Here is a 20276-nt window from a genome sequence, read left to right as displayed (position 1 = left end):
CAATGTTGGTATCGAAGCTGTTGTTACCGGTGTAAGTGTCCGACGAATTGCGGTGGATTTCTGGGTTCGGAGGAGCTGCTGAGGTTGGTGTAGAAAGAAGCAACCTTCTGGAGTGGAATTCTCCAAGCAAACCTTGAAGAACTTGAGTGGATATGGAAATGGACATAGTTTGGTAATGGCAGGGTTAGTTGTAAGTTTGAGATTGTTTATTTTTCACGGAGGTTGGTGGACTAGGGTCTTTTATATATAGGCAAAGGTTGGGGTTTGGATTTGGCAATTTGCATTTTTAACGCTGCATTGAAAAGAAAATATATTATTATAACCCATTAATCACCTTTCTTTTAGTTTAGACGAAGAGTCTCAATTAATGATAGATCGGTTGTTGGTCGATATCTCAATGTTCTATTTCCATAAAGAGGTAAAACAAAGATGAGTTCAGGTGAGATAATTTCATTGAGGTCGTATCTGTCTATCAATTATGCTTGAGAGGCCGTATCACAGTTTTCTCTATATCAATGAAATTAAGATTAAATCGTATAAAATATGAACAAAGTATGCAATGAAGCCTACATACAAGGTGAGGCTTAGATTTGAAGTAAGGAATAGAAGGTGTCCATTATCAAACAGCACTTAGTTGGCAATCACCATCATATCTTGAAATGCAGTGGTGGACCCATGTCAGTGTGCGATGTGCTAAAGCCATATACATGCCAAAATATGTCCGACTCAGACTCAACTCACAACCTGTAACAATCCTTGTACCATTTCCCTTCACCTTCATCATGCTCTGTTGGTATAAAGACGTAGAATTTTGTGCTTGGAACTTCGTCAGTTTACAAGATTGGGATTCACATCCATTGGGACATTGTCATATCATTACTTTGTTTTTTTTTATCTACAACTTTTGTTTTTCGTCTTTAGAGATATGGTATCTGTAGCGTTATCTTTAATTGCCTTATAATTAGCCCTTTCATAAAAATCAGATATCCCAAAGGGACCCCTTTAGATTCTTCCTTTTTTATCTTTTATTTTTGTTACTTTTAGATATCAAAGATTTAATATTATACGAATTGGTATAGTATTTACAATTATTTAAAGAAAATATCATGTTTTTGAGTTTTCTATGGATAGACACCAATTTGCAAAACGGACATGCATGTTTAAGCTTATATAAACAATTCATCTTTTCTACTAGTGTTGAGCATATTCATCTAGCATGTCGTACCTCCTCCACCAATTGTAATTTAGCTGTCAATCCTTCGTCTATTAAGATTTTTAAATTTATATAATCACAATCTTTTGATTTGATCGTTGTTAATTTTACCATGACTAAATTTATTATATGACAGTTAATATTAAAATTTCATTATCAATCTAAACAAGACATCAATATTAAAATTTCGTATCTAAACCTCATGTAAAATCGAAGGAAATGGGATTTTCTCTATCTTGATCTTTCTCTATCTTTTATATCGTCTTCGTTCTCAATTCATTAGAATTATTAATTACGATTCTCTGTTTTGCTACCAACAAAGCATAATTCCTACATACAAACACATTCATTAAGCATCAGGAACACATCAAATCATCATAATTGTAGGATTTGGGTACTCAAGTCGATTTTATGTAATTTCAAGCCAATTGGTTGATTGAATTTTAAGAACTAAGCATACCAAAATTTACCTAAATGGTTAAGTATTGTTACCTACGCGTTTTGAATATTAAAATCATTATGCTAGACTATATTAGAAACCATGTAAAGCCTCAAAATTGAACATGCTCCCCAAAATGATAAGCCTAAAACTACATATTCATCAACATGCTCATCCAAAATCCAAATAAATAATTTCAAAGTTAAACCGAAACATACAAAATGAAACAAATGAATATCATAATGTCCTTATTACACTTTTAAAACAAAATGCATCATATTATAATCTCCTGTCCTGTGTACACCATGGCAGCATCTCCTACCTTTGCATAAAACATTGCTGCCCCAATGACCTACTGCTTCAGAAAAAAAAAACATATATAGCAAGTTAACTTCATTTTTATCAACACTTAAATACAACCGTGATTATGAAATTGAACGATGATGCTATATATACTTGATTTAATGCACAGAATATCCACAAACCTTCTATATGAAATGCATCATCAACACATGAATCTTTGCTTGCGGTATGTACAAGCAGCATGAATATTTGAAAAGTTTAGAAGTGGAAAATAAAAAATAAAAAAACGATATCAACATAAAATAATATTCACAAGAGATAAGATTTAACTTGACTCAATTTTATCTTCTCGGATGAGAGAAACAATAATTCACTATAAACATAGAGATCATGAAAAGTATAAATACATATATCTGATGTATCTCAAAACTCGATTTATAACAATCTTTCATCCCTACAAAATTCATATCTATAAAGTAAACCCCAAAACTTATAGAGACTATAAAAGTATTATATAACTCTAAATAATTCTATCATATAATTTTAAAGTCTAAGATATATTTTCTTATATCTTTATTAAAATATAACTAAATTAATATCTTGGTGCAGTGGTTAAGTGGATATGCTTCGTACTTTATTTATCCAAATTTAATTTCTCGAGTTATATTTTAATTCAAAATCATTCAGTAAAAGAGAAAACCTACACGTAAATAAAAACGTAGTCTCCAACTTTCCACGTACAAGTATGATCCAGCTAAAGGGTAGAACCAGCCGACTTGTAGTACAAATAGCATGGGGCATATAATACAGTGGCAAACTGACTTACTGATTTGCTATGCCTTTAAGGTTTATTAGTCAATTATGCACTTGGGAGGGCAGTTGGGAGGGCATATAATCGTTGTGGGGGGTGGCGTCTCCGTGGTGGCAGCGGTGGAGGCAATTCAGTGGGCGGAGGAGGTGAGCATATCTGTGCTGGTGGCGGCGGTGACACTGGGATAGGTTCTAACTTGCATGGTGGTACCCGACGTCCGTACCTGGTTTCAGGTGGACAGTAAATACGGGTATAGGGTATGGCTGAGGCAGCTAGTAAAAGAGGATGAAGAAACCCAACAAGAAGAAGTAGAAACAATAGACAGCCAATGCCTCTTTGCTTTCCCATATCGATATTTAGAACAAATTTTGATCATTCCATAGTGCAACCTGTGGTATATATAGGAAACGCAAATTAGCGACACTTAGTGATGGAGGGGTGGTGACCATTAAGTTTCATCCTACAAGATGGAAACAAATTGGGTCATCTGTTAAAACCATCAAGCCAGTGTCATCATTGAGTCTTCCATTATATGGTTGGTGGGATTAATTATGTGGGAAATATTTACCACTCTGAATTATGATGGTTAAGGTTTTTACAATGCCACGTTAAATACTTTTTTTTAACTTAGGAATTCAAGTTATTTGTAGTTTATTCTTTTGTTTAGGAGATTTGAAAATTTCAGTCTATTTCCATTATATTGTAATGCTGCTTTCTTTCTATGACCAAACTAAATTTTCTGCTGTTGACCACCCTTGTTTCACCTCGTTGAGATGTTCCTCCTCTTCTTTTCCAAAGGGTTTATATATTGACCCCGTGTCAAATCTAGGACCATCATTTCTTAAATAAAGGTCGGCAAAGTGTAGTCGTCGATTAACAAATTTGACCCCCATGAATTTTCTAAATCTGATATCATATAGGATGAGAGAAACAAAAAGTGATATAGAGAAAATTGTTTATTCATATCATCCTTGGTACCAACGTGTATGTACATACATATGTGTATATATATAAAATAACAAATTATTTAACAATAATATATTTAAATAATAGATAATGAAGCTAATAATGTTGTTGGAGGAAAGGAAGAATCCCAACAGCAAGATTAAGGTGGTTGACTACTCTTATCATTTCCCTTATGAGTTGTACATGTCTGTAGTTTACCATTCGTGTTTAGTATGTCATTGTATGTTTGCACTCTACCACTTGAGTTACTTGTGTACGAGCGTTCCCCTGTTGTGTTATACCTTTTTCTTACATTTAGGATTAGAGAAGATACACAATTCAGATAATTTCTTAAATAGAGTTATTAATTTTGCCGAGAAAAAAAATATCCTTTATGAGCGAGTCCCTTCGGAGGTGGTCTTTAATAGACGGATACAGAAGTTGTATCTCTGCAAGAGTTTAATTGTTGGTCTTTGATATTTATGCTTTTCTACAGATTTGATCGAATTCGCATTTTTTTAAAATATAAAATAGAGAAAATAACCTCAGTGGCCGAAAATTCCTTATAATATACGATTTTGATCAACTTTTTTTTGATTTGCCAAAATGCCCAACAAAATCGCAATGTGATCTCTAAATCGCAATGCGATCTCCAGTATCGCAATGCGATCTCTAAATCGCAACGCGATCTCCAGTATCGCAATGCGATCTCTAAATCGCAACGCGATTTTGACTATCGCATTGCGATTTTCCAAATTTGCGTTGCGATTTTGTAAAATCGCAATGTGAATATGTAAATCGCAACTCGATTCTGACTATCGCAACGCGATTCTGACTGTCGCAACACTGAATTTCAAATTCGCAACAGGTTTTAGTTTCGCAACACAAATGTTTTGGGTATATAACTACGCAGAAGAAGTAACTCATAACCTAAATCCCTAAATCGCAACTCATTCCATCTCCATCTATCACTCTCTCCGGCGACATCCATTCCTATATCCAACGACATCCTTCCCCATCCGGCAACAGGTTTTAGTTTCGCAGCTCGTTTGTTTAGTAAATTAATTTACAATAATGAAATCATCTAATGTGATCATGTTTGGATAGATTTGTGTTTTGGAGGGTTATGGGAGAATGTTCATGGTGTTTTACAATATATGCATTTACCCATGAATCTTCAACTAAAACTGTCATTAAAAAAGTTAACTTATGAAACTCTAATGTTACGTATTGCAAATAAATTGAATTTAGAGCCCTTAAGTGGATTTAGGCTATCTTATCATAGAAAATGTAAAGTTTATTTGTTAACCGACAATGAAGATGTTGAACGATTCATTGCTTACATTAGTGTTTCGCAAGATGATGTTACATTGTATGTTGTTGAACCTAGAAGTAGTGAAGTTGGGTCAGTAGCGGGTAGTAATCAACTAAGTTTTTCAACCCCAGTTTATGGTGCTCAAAATTTAATGGTTCCACCACAATTTCATCACCAAGCAAATTTTGTTTCACCACATTTCCAATACCAAACACAATCTCAAAACCCAACAACCTTTCCCTAATCCAAATCCCAATCAACTTTCAGCACCAAATTCCGGTTTTCGTATTAACCAGTTAGACGATGATGAGCCAACAGAAAAAATTGTGAGTACTAATCGGTATTCGAAATTTGATCTTGGTCAATACCCGGACTTTGATCTTGGTCAATAATCGGATTTTGATGATGTTTCAGAAGAAGAAACAGACCCTGCGTGTAATGATTTTGATATTGGTCAATACTCGAATTTTGATGATGAAACAGCCGCTGCCGAGGAAGATGTTGTTGATGATAATGAGGAGGAAGTTACGACTGTGAATGAACATGTTGAACATCCATTCTGTAATTCATATAACCTTGAAAAAGAAAAAGAAGAAGAAGAAGTCCCCGAAGAAAATGCCACGGGAGTATAACTGGCTTTGATCTTGGTCAATAATCGGATTTGATGATGTTTCAGAAGAAGAAACAGACCCTGGTGTAATGATTTTGATTGGTCAATACTCGAATTTTGATGATGAAACAGCCGCTGCCGGAGATGTTGTTGATGATAATGAGGAGGAAGTTACGACTGTGAATGAACATGTTGAACATCCATTCTGTAATTCATATAACCTTGAAAAGAAAAAGAAGAAGAAGAAGTCCCGAAGAAATGCCACGGGAGTATAACTGAATATGCCAGAATTACTTCAGATACCGAAGAAGAGTTGGTAAAAATAGCAGTTGATTTTTACACAAAATTATTCGTATCAAGAAAGATGATTGTTTTGATAAAATGAAGACTTGAAGATAGCTTTGTATACGAAATGTGTGGAATATGGCTATCAACTAAAAGTTAACAAATCAAGCAAAGATCGTTCGAAACAAGGTTATTATGACAAAACTGTACGTGGCATATGATTGCAAGAGGATAAAAGATTGCGAAATGTTTCAAGTTAGGACTTTATTGAAAACATACATGTTCAAGAACCCAAGTTTTTCCTCACCATAGATAGCAAACAAAAAGGTGTTGGGTGGTTTTCTGGCCGAGTTAATATTTTTGAATGGCAGGGTATATCGGGGACATGAAATTATGACTGACATGATGCTCGTTCAAGATTAGTATCATATTCTCAAGCTTGGAGAGCCAAATGTTATGCCTTGGAATTTGAGGGGGTCACCAGAAGCATCGTTTGCCCAACTGCCGGCTTATTGTCACAATTTAAAGCTGAAAAATCCTGGGTCGGTAACACATATCAAAACAGATAGAGATGGACGCTTTGAGTTGTTGTTTATCGCCATTGGTGTTGCGGTTAATAAATCAATATAATTTTGTTGACTAATTTTTGTTAGTTACATGCATTTCACATTTAAATGATTATATTTCTTGTGAATATGATTTTGTAGATTTCGTTTTTACTTGCATGCGCCCAGTTATTATAGTTGACGGAGCACATTTAAAGGCCCAGTTATTATAGTTGACGGAGCACATTTAAGGTCGATAGTAAACTTATTAGCAATAGCCATGGATGCTAACAATGGGATACTGCCAATAGCTTACGGAGTTAGTAAATCTGAAACCTCTGATTCATGGACATGGTTTATGGGGCATCTTAGGGATTGCATAGGTCCTATTAGCAATCTGACAATCATATCTGATAGGGCAAACTCAATTGACAACGCTGTTAGAAGGTGTTTCCCATATGCTTTTCATGGACTTGTGGTGTCATTTGTATAGAAATCTAAAATCAAGGTCTGCTGGTATAAAAATAACAAATGGACATACTGGAAGGCGTAAAAGCTTATCGGGAAGTGGATTTTAAAAAGCATATAAATTGTTTAAGACGTGTTTTGCCTCAGTGTGCTCAAACACTAGAAGATGTCGGGTTTGAAAGATGGTCAAGAGTACATCAACTTGGAGCAAGATATGGTTTCATGACATCTAATAGTGCAGAATCAATCAACGCTCTAAGTCGTCATTCCCTGAAATTACACATTACTATGTTAATGGAGTTTTTTCGAGCCTCTATTCAACAGTGGTACTACAAGAAAAGAAACCATGCAGGTATTATTTCTTTAAATTCGTAACTTATCATATATTTTACTAAGTATTATTTATTTAAATTTACAGGAACATTGGAACATCGTGTCACACCATGGACTGAAAAGAAAGATAACGAAACGTGTTGTGAAGTCAACGTCATGGAGAGTTGAACCATGTTCAAACACTTTATTTGAAGTACTGGATAATAACTTAAACGGGCTTGTCGATCTAAATGCAAAGACGTGTAGTTGTATGAAATGGCAAACATCTGGTTATCCGTGTGGCCATGTTATAAAAGTTGCTCTTCAACTAAACAAAGATGATTCAAGCGCATACGCTATGGATTGCTACACTACAAAAGTATATCGACAGACTTATGCCGAGATTATCTACCCTATTCCACATCCTTCTGAGTGGGACATACCAGATGACTTACAAACAGTTTTGCCACCAGCCATGGACAGAAGGCTACCTGGCCGACCAAAAAGTCACGATCGTATACCGTCTAAGGGTGAAGAGAAGAAGAGATCGACATATAGTCGGTGCAAGGAAAGTGGTCATACAAGGTTGACATGTGGATCACCAGTGCCATCACAATCATCTTTTCCTCTACCAAAATATGGATCCTCATCAAAATCCAAAGCTCATATGGTGTCAAGAAAAAGGCAATCAAAATCGCAATCAAAATCAAAATCCCAATCACAACCGGCTTCACCTTTTGGGACTATTAACTTAGGTGATTTTTAAATGCAAACGTTGTATTATGTGTATTTTATGTGTAAACGTTTAACATTTTCAGTTAGGCATGTATTAGTAACTTGAGTTTGAACATTGCTATGATCTGTTCAGTTGTTATAACTTATTACACATTCATTTGAATATCGCAACGCGAATTTGACTATTATGTGTATTTTATGTGTAAACTTTTAACATTTTCAGTTAGGCATGTATTAGTAACTTGAGTTTGAACATTGCCATGATCTGTTCAGTTGTTATCACTTATTACACATTCATTTGAATATCGCAACGCGAATTTGATTATCGCAACGCGAATTTGACTATCGCAACGCAAAAATCGCAACGTAAATTTGACTATCGCAACGCGAATTTGACTATCGCAACGCGAATTTAATTATCGCAACGGGTATTTGACTATCGAAACGAGAAAATCGCAAATCGTATTAGACTATCGCAACGCGAATTGACTTTCGCGTTGCAATTTTGGCTTTCGCATTGCGATTTTGAGTTTAGCGTTGCGAAAGTGTACCTTCAACAGGTCTTTTGCCTTCAATATGATTTGAAATCAACAAATCAACTTTTACATTTCAATCAATTAAACAAGCACAAATAAGAATTATTTACACATCAATATTAAACAAATCAACTTTTACAAATCAATTTTTACAAATCAATTAAACAAGCAAAAAAAGGATAATAATTCTTATTTTCCTCATCAATTAAACAAATAAGACTTTTAAGAATCAATTAAAAAATCAAAAAAAGTGTACCCCAGACAGTTGTTTATGCACCCATACATCAATTTCACGCAGCTCACTTCAGGATTAACCTGCAGAAACCAAACATTTGCTCAAATAACACTTTCTACACATCTAAAACCAACAAACATCAAATTATTATTGAATTCTAGGTACTTAACAACGCTTGCATTTGACTTACAAATTGTTTATGGACACTTTCATAACGCGGATGCAGGTAGGCAGTGTCTTGCATATATCGCTCTAGCCATAAAATGTCGAAACCACAAGCCTACTGCACCTCTATCTCTATCGGTGGGAGGTAGAAACTGTGTACTTCCTTTCGTCAAATGCTCCAAGCACATACATACGAGAGGACCACAATCCCCTCTAGCTTCCGATGTTTGTTGTGGCGCGGTCTCGTCTCTGATAACTGTAACATTGAACTTCTTTGGCTTATTGTTTCTAGAATAAGTCCAATAATTAATCGCATCCAAGAATTTAGCCAAATGAGAGCTTCATCCCTTAATAATATCTCTCAAATCAGACAATGATATATAATTTATCATGTTGTCATATACTATTGTCTTCAGGGATGGGAGCTGAAGCTCGACGAGAAGCCAATGAGTACGTTCCAAAACAGGGATAAACACCTGCAATCATAAGTAATAATTCAAATTGCGCACTTATTTATGAACACCTTTAAAATATTAAAAAAAATAAATATTAACCTTATCGACCTCTCACCATGCAGGATAAAGTTTAGCTTGTCCATTAGCCAACACATATGATTCCTGTCGTTGATTCTTCAAGTGAACTACGTGAAAAGACATCGGCATAATTGTATATCGCGTATTTTTTATTTTTCTTCAATTTCCTTACTATTAGAATACATGACACCCATGCATAAATATGTTGTTTTACAAAAAAAGACATATATTAGTGAATTACATAAATTTAAAAAAATTAATCAAAATGAAATATAATAAGAAATATAAGACTTACCCCCCAATCGAAATAGCCTTTGTCTTCAACCCCTAATAACACACCCCACCAAGACCGATCAATCAACAAATGCATATCATCGTTGAGTTTGTATATGTCAGCGTAACACCCTTGGCTCCGCTCATGTAGATAAAAATCAACAGCGGTCTTAGCCCAAAGGGTATTATCCATAATTGTTTCCGGTAGTTGTTTCCTCTCCACTTCATCTACCGGAATAGTACTGGCCGGTAACTCATACAAAAGCCAACAGTCATCCATCGTGTCCAGCACGTGAGGGGGTTTCTCAATAATTTGACATATTACGCCGTATGAATCGGGCTCTTGAATGGTGGGAGGGACCTCTTCAACGATGACAGGGGCCTCTTGAATGGTGGGAGGGGACTCTTGAGGGATGATAGGGGCCTCTTGAACGATAGGAGATGCCTCTTGAACGATGACATGTGAGTCGGGCTTCTTCTTACGGAGTCTTCGCACTATTGGGGTGAACGGAGACGTAATGGCACGTGCACGTCGTCTGATGCGTAAACCCTGTCGTGTAAGAAAAACTCGACGTAAAGCATCCACCTTATCGGGCCGCTAAAAATAAATTAATACATAAATCAGTAAATAAATAGACATGATATTAAACAGTGAAAACAAAGACAAATATGTTTCAAACTTGCACGGTATTCACCCAAGTCATTATTCTATCATAGTTCACAAAATGCATCAAATAACATTCCGGAAGTAAGCACTTTTAAACATTTAAAAGGACAGCATATAAGTTTAGTGCATGTTCAAGGACAACATAAAGAGTAGTAGTTTATTCTTGAAACTTAAATTTGCAACACTGTGAAGTTAGTATTTGTCTGTCTTTTGGTTGAAGTAATCCAATCCATTCAAGTTTCAATTTGCAGAAGAATAATAGTTTCTGAAACTTAAAATCGCAACACGAAACTTAAATCGCAACACGAAAATGACTATCGCAACACGGAAATGACTATCGCAACGCGAAGTTGACTATCGCAACGGGATAATCGCAATGCGAAATAAAAATTCGCGTTGCGATAGTCATTTTCGCATTGCGATTTTCACGTTGCGATTTTTATTTCGCATTGCGATTATCCCGTTGCGATAGTCAACTTCGCGTTGCGATAGTCAACTTCGCGTTGCGATAGTCATTTTCGCGTTGCGATTTAAGTTTCGTGTTGCGACTATTCTTCTTCTGCAAATTGAAACTTGAATGGATTGCATTACTTCAACCAAAAGACAAAACAAAGACAAATACTAACTTCACAGGGTTATTTTAGAACTGTTTAGCAGTATTGGCAGCAACCGAATGAATTTACTAAGCAATCTAAGTGAAATGGTTAATCTAAGTGAAATTACGAGTAAATCAAGTTAAATGTGAAAAATCTTAAACATATCTCATTGCGTAGAGTATGAACCTCATTCTGCAACGATGCTACCATCTCACGTAGAGCCGCTACCTCACCACGTAAAGTAGATACCTCGTCACGCCATGCACCATTGTCATCGCGTGAAGTATCGACCTCCTCACGCAAGGCATTGACCTCATCATGTAACTCCCCTAACTCATCTCGTGGAGGTAGAGGTGGAGAACAGGGAGATAAATGTCGTGGCATCTTTGCCGGTCGCCTATCATGAGGTGATGGTGGAGAAGAGGCTCGATGATGTGACAAAATAGGTGATGGCTCTCGTTATAGAGGTATATAGTGTGGTCGATCAGGTGATGGCTCTGGGTGAGGTGATGGCTCTCGAAGTGGAGGCTGCTCATCATCCATACCATCAAAAAAAACGCTTACTAGCTTGCCACCAATCAGTGGCAAGCTCAGCCTCCGTGGGTGTCAGCCTCTGTAATGGAGTGTTGGCCTCCTAACAATATAAAAGCTCAAACAAAGTTAAACGTGTACTAGTAATAACTTGTTTATATATATGGTAGTATTTGTGTTAACTTACATCATTTATTGTCGTATACCGTAGTAACTCTTCCCAAATTAACAACCGTCGTTTCCTCTTCCAGGAAATAGCTCTAGGAATATCATTTGAAGTTTTTAATGCATATGTCTGCATGTCGAGAAAAGCCTCAAATATCCAAATGTAACACCCCAACCTGTATCCGACCCGGATACGAGTATAAGGTGTCACATTGACTTTTCAAACTTTGACTCTTGACAAAATTCAAAGAAAATTTAAACATTTCATTAAAGTAAAAGCGGTTTAGTTACATAAACTGACCACCATAACCAAAATCAATCAGAGCATACTTAATTCAACCAATTAGTACATGCCAACTATACTCAAAAATAACCAGAAACATTTAAATCCTCTATTTTCTGATCTGAAATTTTGTAAGGGAGATGCTGACCTGTATTGCTCCTCACAGCTTCTATATTCACTTTCTGTAACCTGCGTGTAAAACACTCACACGCTAAGTCGATGACTTAGTAAGGCATAAAGAAAACACATCTAATGGAATTCATACCCACTAATCATGCATGACTGTTTTATGCTATCAAATTATACAACTCAATTATATATACATCAACATATATTCATGTATATTATGTAACAGATACCATAACCCCTATCACACATATATCATATCATGCAAATCATATCACACATCATATACATATATCACATACATTTGTTCTCATATCACCAACCTGTTTATCCTTACTAATTCCCTTGTCATTACTTCAATTCCGTCATATGAGCATATAATGAATATAAACATATTATATATATTTTAATATGCCACAATACATTACTAATTTCTATAATCATATAATACATAAACGCATAGCATCTCATATCACCATGACATATATGCACTCCTACCATGTCACGAGAAATACACATATCATTATATCAAATTATGTTCTCTTTTCAAAGCCCATGTACACATGTGAGAACTATAGATATGTGAGTCTATAGAGGTTGTGCACTATGCTGTCACCACAACTCGTATAATTGCACCAAAGTGCCACGTAGAATTACACCGGAGTGTCACGTAGAATTGCACCGTAGTGCCATATAATAATGTCCATAAGGACCACATATCATTCCTTAAGAATCATATACATATACTAGGGATCAAGTATGTGTCTCACCAGACTTCACACATGTTCTAAAGAATACATATATGTCCCGAAGGACCATATATCATTCCTTAAGAATCATATACATATGCCAAGGATCAAGTATGTGTCTCACCAGACTTCACACATGTTCCAAAGAATACATATATGTCCCGAAGGACTGCGTAGACCCTCGACTCTTGGCATGCCAACTATACCCCTAGCTCTCATGACACATAACATGGGCATTAATATTTATGTTAACATACATTCACATATACACATAGTCATGTAGTTCTTTCACATAGCTCATCGTCATATAAATCACATATCCCATATACATATAAACACATGGTTCACTTACGCGTAGAACATTTCCATATAATCGCATAGTCATATAATATTTCATATAACATATATTTTCTCTTTCATATATCTCATATCATGGATCATATCTTGTGATCATATAATCATGTTACTTATAATCACATAACTTCTACTCATAGAGTTCAACATTATTAAACTTAGTGCCCTTTTTCATATCATCATACATTTATATATTCTTATATGTCCTATCAATAACCTATAAACTTACTCATATTCTCATATATCATATTTTAATATAATTTGTATAGTAATACTCTATAATTGTATCATATAATGATTTTACCCAAGTACTCCTTTATAAAGTTTATATTACAGGTTCAATTGTCTCATTCTATCTTATAAATAATTTCCACTTATTTTATATCATTTTCCTTTTCCACTCACATAAACCATCTATTTATTTAGTTCAATTTCTCATGACTTCCACAATACTCTTTAATAAAACTTTGTAGCTCTTCACTATAATACATAAACCATAGTTTCCTTTAATTTATCAATCTTCCCTATATAACTTATGTATCCTTATTTATGCCCTCGAATTTATACTATTCTCTTAGAGTCTCCTAACATTTCTCGTATAATCACTTATACCATATCATATGACTTATACTTGATTATCTTATTCTCTCGTGTTCATTTCATTTCTTATGACCCTATCATATAACTTATTCCATGTTTTTCCATTATTACATAATAAAGTTTTACATAAATCATATAGCATATACAAAGGATATCATTATCTTTAGTCATGCATACATACAATCAATGTAATACAGATAATCACATATAATTATAACAACACATAATCATGTCCATGACTTCATGCATATTACTCTAGGAAATAGACTCATCGCAAGTCTTATTTCCATTAAACACTACATATCACTAGTATGCACTCACCTTGGCCTCACTAGTAAATTCCAATCTCTTATCTTTCCCTTGATCGATCTTACTTGCCAAATGTTCCGGAATTACTTTACGCGCAGAATCTACATAAATGTACATTTTGAGGCAATCATTAGATACCTACACCTTGTAATTGGATACTAGCAACTTAAACGAACTTATTAAACCAATATTCACATTTTTCCTTTAAGGGGAATCGATTCCCTCCTGTGGGGGAATCGGTTCCCCTATGAGATTCTGGAATTTCTGGTTCGCTTGAGGGGTATCGATTCCCCTTGCCCAGAAATCATATTTTCAGCACGAAATTTACTTCATTTCATCTTAAACACTTCATATTTCAACCTCTCCTATATACTAAACTCAAACACACATACTTAAGCCCATTTGTACTCATTTAATCCATCTTAATTCTCAAAATCCTCTCCTCTTAATGAAATTCAAGAATTATACTCAATTTTCAACATGTTCTAAATTCCTTTCTATCACTCAAAATCTCATAATTCAACTATTGACAAGTCAAATTCAACTTATCAACTTTATTTCAAGATTTCATTCAAAAACTCAAAATCTTTAACCTCTCCTATACATTTCATCTTGTTGTTTTATAACCAATTAAGCTTTCCTTAAGCTTAATTACTATCCAATGAACAACACCCAACCTTTAGTTGAACAAATAATCAACTAATGAAGAAACTTACCTTTGCCCTTGAGCTCTTACGGGAGGAGAAAGAAGAAAGGAAGAAGAGATGAAATGTTTTCATCTTCCACGTTTTAATCTCCTATTAAAGGGGATAAAAATATCTTTATTGTCAAATGACCATTTTTCCCTTTACTACTTTGGATAATTACTAAAAACTTCCAGGGATTATCTCCACATAAATCATTAAACTTTTCAACTTTTCCACTTTAATCACCAAATTCTGAAATTTTACAATTTAGTCACTAACCTATAATTTGGGATATTACACCAAATCTACAAAAACAATATAATACACAAACATTAGTAATTGTTAAATAATTAATTATAATTTTGGAAACATTATATATAAATTCTTACCTTAAAGGCCCAAATAAAGCCTGACAAAGTGTATTTGGAACCATCGCCACGCAAACTTTTGCAGTCATCAAAGGCAGACGACAACTTATTCCAGATAGCTTTCCATAGATACGAACCCCACGGAAACAGGTTCCTTGCATTTAGGTCCTCTACCAATAATATTAGGTCCTTAGGAATAGGTTGTCTGGCCTCTCTGCCTAAAAAGCCAGCATGAAAAAGTAGTAAAAGGCATACTCGGACAACATCGACGTCATCCATCTGAGTAAAACCATCTTTCTTATTCAATAATCTCGTCAAGTCATCGACGTGTAAATTCGGCTTCTCCATTGATAGCTCAGGAAAAACCCGGGATAACCATGATGGGCGGGTAATATGACTAGTGTATCGACCTACATCATCGTGTCTGAAGCGTAGACCAGTGATTAAGCAAAACTCCTCCCGCCCAAAACACGTATACGCCGGTGGAAAATGAAACCATATCTCTTCATTACCACGTTTTATACTCTTGGGTAGATCGCTAGTCATGGTCTGAAGCCACAAATGGGTCAACATAGCATCTCCACTCGGATATTGTACTTTCAGCCATGGCCCGAAGCAAGTATCCTCAAACAATGTTCTTTGTACAGGTGAAAGCTTCGACGCAATTGTAGTGACTAGGCTTATTTTATTCCTTAAGGTCAATTGAGCCGAAAAAAAGTTCTACAAAAACAATAAACATATCAAGTTAGATTAAAAACTACACTGTGAAGATATACCAAAAACAATAAAGAGTAGTAGTAGTTTATTCTTCAAACTTAAATTTGCAACACTGTGAATTTCGTATTTGTCTTTGTTTTTTGGTTGAAGTAATGTAATTCATTCAAGTTTCAATTTGCAGAAGAATAATAGTTTCTGAAACTTAAAATCGCAACACAAAAATGACTATCGTAACGCGAATTTGACTATCGCAACGAGATAATCGCAACGCGAAATGAAAATCGCAACACGAAAATGACTATCACAACGCGAATTTGACTATCGTTGCGATTTTTATTTTGCGTTGCGATCCTCGGTTTCAAATAGTCATTGTCTAAAATTGAAACTTGAATGAATTGCATTACTTCAACCAAAAGACAAAATAAAGACAAATACTAACTTTACAGGGTTAAAGACTAAACAGTTTAGCAGTATTGGCAGCAATCGAATGAATTTAATAAGCAATCTAAGTGAAATGGTTAATCTATTATTGAAATTACTAGTAAACTTATCATCAATTTCAATATGAAAAACCTAATAATAATGCAAAAATTTCAAAATAAAAATAATTAAAAAAACTAACCCTCGGTGGTTGATTTTCCATTTCTGACCGTGAATGATTGTGAGGGTGGCTCTGAGAGATGGAGATAGACGGATTTCGTCGGAGATGGTGATAGATTTCGTCGGAGATGGGGACGGATGTCGCCGTAGAGAGTGAGAATGGAGATGAGACTGAGTTGTGATTTAGGGTTTTAGGTTAAGAGTTGCGATTACGGGATGTATTAATATTCGTGTTTGGAATTTGAAAATAAAATACGCATTGCGATACTAATGGCGCTTTGCAAATCGCATTGCGATTTTGTATTATCGCGTTGCGATTTACATATTCGCTTTGCGATTTTACAAAATCGCAATGCGATAGTCAAAATCGCGTTGCGAATCTGGAAACTAATTTGCGATACTGGATATCACATTGCGATTTTGTTGGTCATTTTGGCAAATCGAAAAAAAGTTGGTCAAAATCGTATATTATAAGGAATTTTCGGTCACTGAGGTTATTTTCTCTATAAAATAAAATTTTAATTAGATTTTATTTTTTTAAAATTATTTAGTACAAAATTTATGTAATTATTTATTTTATTTTAAATATTGAATTGTCTACTATTATCCTTTTACCACTCTGACTTGAGTGATTCGTTTAGTTTTTGATTCCGCATGTTTTGCTTGAATCTTTATGATTCTTGGATCTGGTGAAAGAACATTGAGTTTAGTATTACATTTTTTTTATTTGACATGAGCTTTAAATATTAACTGCTTAAAGTTGATAACTAAAAGGATATTGTGATTGAACAAATTGGAAAACTAATTAATAAATGATAAAATTTTAGTGGGTGTGTGCTCATCATAGGCAGAGTAGCTTTGTGAAAGCTTGTAAAATTTATTTTAGTAATTCTATTGTGAAGTTTATTATGATAAGTCTTGACTTAACCAATCAAGAGGCCGAATGTTTTAGGAAGCTATTTTGTTGAGAATCCTTAAAAAGAAAAAATTCTTATCTTTTGTGTAAGATCTTCCTAGATGCTTATTAATGATTTCACATCTATGATTTGAGTGGTCTATAATGAGATAAACTTGATGAAAGGGTGTGAAAGATTAGTCACTTCTATGAAAGAGTTTGGATGATATTTATAGGGCACTTGGGATGTATGGGCTAAATTTGTTGATCTATCACGGAATTCACTTGGTGAAAATTTTATTTTTATGTTATGAGTTTACTTCTATTTTAACAAGTTCTAGATTCCTTCATTTGTTAAGAGAAGAACTGCTCATTCCACTAATTAGTACATAATATATTTAGTCTTACTTATATGTGTCAATATCTTATTGGTCGAAAAATATTTTTCTAACAAAAATAATGATATAGACTTAAAATGATTAAATATAATAATTTAAGGACTTAATTTGATCAAAAATAGTTTAGGAGCTTAAGAGAACATAATTTAATTACTTATTTTTACTTTAACACAATTTTTTTTAGTAAAATATAAGAACTAAAATCAAAATTCAACCTAAAACACTATTTTAGGTAAATTGAAAAAAAAGTGTGGTTTCTCTTATGGTTGAACATTGTGTTTTGATATTCAAAACCTATAAGAAGATCCCATCTTTCCTCCCATTCAACCAAAAATCAAAATCATGGCCAATATTAACATCAACATTATTTTTCCCATTTGCCTCATTTCCTTGGCCATGGTTCCTCTGCTACTGAGCAGATCGGAAAATCCCATGTTTCCGTCTCTAAATTGTTTCTAATCCGCCATGCATGTCAATCCACTCGGTTCCTGCTCTTATGTGAAAGCTCTTTAGCACAACTCTCCCTTCTTCCACCCAAACCAACCACCGTCCAAATCATCTAATCCGTCATTTCCGTCTCTAAGGACTACCTTAAGAAAGGACAAGACATGGTGGCAGAAGTCACCGACAGCATCCCCACCTCCAATGTTAACCACACCACCCTCATCCTTCTTTGTTTGGAGATCCTTGCATACTCAGACCACCACATGGAATCAGCCAGCGACGCGTTAACACAAGGAAAGGTAAAAGATGCACGTGCATGGATGAGTGCCACCCTTGCCTACCAGAAAGGCAGTTGGGGCGCCCTCAAGCGCATTAACGACACCATGTCCATCACCCACGTGATGACGTTTCTGGACGAGTTGACTCGTCTCAGCAGCAATGCATTGAGATTAATGGTGGCCTATGTTAGACTGTTATCAATGCAGCACATGCATGAGGAGGCAGTTAGTCTGTTAGGTTGATTAGCTAAGAGTGTTAGTTTGTTAGACGGTTATTGGCAGCTAATGAGAGCTTAATCTTCTCTTATAAATGTAATGCACCAGTTGAGATGAATTACAAGTCATTCTTTCCTGTGTATACTTTCTGTTATACTCACTTCCTAATATGGTATTTTTCGCCAAAGTCCTGGGAATTTTGCTTTCACGCTTCTAAACTTTCTGTCTCTCTAGTTTTTCATTCATGGTGCACAATGGGTCTAGTCAGCAAACTGCTGACTTAGTTACCATGCTCGGGCTTTAACACCACTATAACACAACATTCATTGAGCTTTTGGGGCTCATTCTCAAATATTATTTGGATTGTGGTGATGGAGGCTGAACGTGGCTTACCATCGTACTATAATGTTATGGGAGTCGAGATCGATGCTTCCATTCAAGACATCAAGCGTGCTTATCGAAAGCTTGCAATGCAATGGCATCTGGATAAGTGGATGAGCACTCCTTCTCTATTGAGTGAAGCCAGGCGTAAATTCCAACAGATTCAAGAAGCTTATTCTGTTTTATCAGATCAGAGGAAGAGAACTCATTACGATGCTGGATTATTTGATCCCGATGATGAAGACGATCAGGGCTTGTCTGATTTTATGGTTGAAATGATCTCCCTTATGGCTCAAACAAGGGAAGAGGAGAAAGTTTGAAGCCTGGAGGAGCTGCAGAAAATGTTGTGCGATATGGCACAAGAATTTCACTCACCGTCGTGGTTCTGTGGACCGTCATCTCTGCCGAGGTACCAACGCCTCAAGAAACCAAAAAGATCGTCGAGGCGCCTGTTCAAAGGGCACATCTTTCTTTGCTATTATCCTTTTGTATTTTTTGCTTCCTCTGTTCTTGAGATCTGCGCATTCCTTCAAGATCCTCGAAAAGTTTCTCTTTCTTCAGAACTGGAAACCGCTGTAGTGATGTCTCCCCCAATTGAGCCTCCTGCCAAGTCTTTCGACTCTCAAAATTCTTCACATCCTCCTTTGAATGAAAGGACCCTTTCTTCAATGACCAGGAGGTTCGTCGCTGCGCACCCATGGCATGATCTTGAGATTGAACCTGGAACTTCTACGATTTTTAACTGCGTGGTTGAAATTGGAAAAAGGAGCAAGGTGAAATATGAACTTCACAAGAGAACTGGTTTGATCAAGATTGATCGTATCCTTTATTCATCAGTTGTGTATCCTCACAACTATGATCTTCTTGTGAAACATGACAACCATATGGAGACTGGTTGTGAGGTTTACTTGCATAGAATTGGTAGAGCAGAGCATTTCGGCCGCAAGGGAGCTGTGTTCAACTTACTCTGTGGTGATGCGGATCAAATGTTTCAATGATGTTGTTGGTGTTTGGTTTGTTTCACATTGTTGTTATAGAATAGGTTTTTCTTTTAGAATTTTTTGTTGAATGTTCATTCACATCAAAAGTTTGTTCCGATTCAAGTCGAACGGAGGGAAGCATCTGCACTTCCGATTCAAGTCGAACGGAGGGAAGCATCGGCACTTCCGATTCAAGTCGAACGGAGGGAA

General features: G+C 35.5%; 2 pseudogenes; both read left to right on the top strand.

Moving 5' to 3' along the window:
- The first annotated feature begins 429 nt into the window (after positions 1 to 429).
- The window catches only part of LOC120213021, a 21467-nt pseudogene continuing 1620 nt past the window's right edge, over positions 430 to 20276 (top strand).
- The window catches only part of LOC120213014, a 21404-nt pseudogene continuing 19382 nt past the window's right edge, over positions 18255 to 20276 (top strand).

This window comes from Hibiscus syriacus, unplaced genomic scaffold (assembly GCF_006381635.1).
Source record: "Hibiscus syriacus cultivar Baekdansim isolate YM2019G1 unplaced genomic scaffold, ASM638163v2 tig00110019_pilon, whole genome shotgun sequence".
Lineage (NCBI taxonomy): Eukaryota > Viridiplantae > Streptophyta > Magnoliopsida > Malvales > Malvaceae > Hibiscus > Hibiscus syriacus.
The sequence above is the reverse complement of the archived record's forward strand: the minus strand, read 5'-3'. Positions and strand labels throughout refer to the sequence as shown.